The following is a 2,196-nucleotide window of genomic DNA, read 5'->3' on the forward strand; positions in this document are numbered from 1 at the left end:
ATGGATGCTGTTACTGCGAATATTAAGCTATACAAAGCATAACTTGATGGAAACAATTATCTCTTTCCTGTGCATACTTCCCCGGTCATCAAACTGTAAAAATAATAAGTTGTGAATATTTCATAAGTTGATGTAGTACTGAAATGTGTACATGGCCTGTAAATATCTAAGTTATGTATTTATTCTTGTTTCAGTGTTATGATTCCATTTTGTTAATACTTGTTTCTTTTAGAGTTTATTTCAGAATTTCTCGCACTGAGTTGCACTTTGCACCTTGTATGTATATGCATATATATAGTTTTTGTCTTGTTCTCAATAGTGGCATGTATGTTGTTTATGTAATTCATACTTGTTGTGGCATCGAAACTGAAGTTAAATTCCTTGTATGTACGCATACTTGGCCAGTAATTGTGATTCTGATTCTGATACTAATGTCCTTTTTGATGCATTTTGCTTAAAGCTGTAATGGAACTGTATCATTTCTGAAGATTTTCTCCTTGGACACTCTATGAAAATAGGCTAAATCCATTAAGGCTAACCAAGAAACAAGGTATAAGTATACAAAAATCACAATGTACCATAATTTCATAACATCAATTATTGCAACTTTTTGAGATAAAGTTTCATGTAATAAAATTTAGTGTACTGTTTCACTATCTCCTGAAATTAATGATTGCAACCTGCCGTGACAGTCACATACAGTAAAATAAATGTATCATGCAAATAACAAAAAAGTCTGTTTAATTGTGAATATTGCCTGTGATGTACATATGTCTTGTAATCACAGGTTTATATAGGCTTGCAACTCTAAACCCATTGAGGTCAGTCCAGCCACATCATCCTCATAGCAGTGAGAAAAATCTAGTTCTCTCTGGACATGAGATAATTTGCATTAATAACCGGGCGTGACTTTGCTATTGCCCATCCATTTGAGGTTGATTCTGAAGGTAGGTGGAGAGGGGGCAAGGTTCTTTATTTGATATGCAGAGTAAGTCTATTGTAAAGTTGGGGAACATGCTGGATGAGAAATCTATTGAGCTGCCAGATAACTTTAGTCTTACAATAGAGTCTGAGTGCTTGCTGCTTGTTTTTTGAAACTGTAAGAAACTGAAAATGTGAAATCATGTGATCTGTCCTTGTGTGATTTCTGGTGGGATGGGATGGGATGGTGAGAGTTCAAGCTAAATTTGTTTTCTGGATCAGACTAGGATGGGCCTGTAGACATAAGTTAAGTATAAACATGATCACTACTACACAGTTTTCTAATACAGCTATACAAGGCCTTGTGGTCATCCTTAATGTCTGTGGCCACTCTAAGATCAATTACATTATCTACAGTGAAGCTACGGATTTTTGTGAAGGTCATCAGTTTTTTTTTCTTCTCCTTATAGTGCTAATTTATATGGCATTCCCCCAAACAAGCCTACTTTTGAATCTATTGTAGTGTTGTGGTGGATCATAACTGCCCCTTCAATGCATGTATTCATGATGGATTAAAATTCAGCAGAAAATACAAAAGCAAGGATGAGATCAGCTTGCTTGATGGTATATGTTAGCTGTGTTTATCAAGGATATCGGTGAGTAGCAAATAATTAGTCTTTGAATAATCTTAAAATTCAGTAGGATTTGTGTAAGTATGGTGATTATGTGATGGTGACGGATACAGCAAGACAACTGGTTTTAACCAGGGAAGGAGTGACACATGGAATGGTACTGGTGAAGAATCAGTTGGTAACTACAAGATCAAAGAGGGCAGTGCCCCTAGTAGGCTGGGGGCAATTTGCAGTAGGGAGTTTGTATTTATAATGTTAAAGAATCTCCAAGCATATTAGTGGGTGGTGGGTATGAAATGACTTGATCAACAATTACATAGTGTCACTATAAAAACTCTCATAATAAGTGTTAAAATTTATAACCTACAATAGTCACTATTTCTTCTACTAACACAATAAATATGGTTTATATGAGGTATACATTTGTATACAGACATATAAAATATGTTCACCAAGGATGACATGTGCATTAACAGGCAATATATTCTTTTCATCAAACACAAAAGCATCTAGGCTGTATTTCTACGTAGAAATAAAGGGACAGGTGCACAAATATTATGGAAGTCTAAGCTTACATATTCCAACTGCAAGTATCTTTCACACCTCTGTTAGGTTTAATTTAGTCATCAGTAAGAAGTCTACA

General features: G+C 35.1%; 1 protein-coding gene across 2 annotated transcripts in view; it reads right to left on the minus strand.

Moving 5' to 3' along the window:
• The window catches only part of PTPRN2 (protein tyrosine phosphatase receptor type N2), a 4,238,418-nt gene that overhangs the window by 2,282,241 nt on the left and 1,953,981 nt on the right, over positions 1-2,196 (minus strand). The gene's annotated exons all lie outside the window — the stretch shown is intronic.

The sequence above is a fragment of the Protopterus annectens genome, chromosome 2.part1 (genome assembly GCF_019279795.1).
Source record: "Protopterus annectens isolate FY-2018-M chromosome 2.part1, PAN1.0, whole genome shotgun sequence".
Classification (NCBI taxonomy): Eukaryota; Metazoa; Chordata; order Ceratodontiformes; family Protopteridae; genus Protopterus; species Protopterus annectens.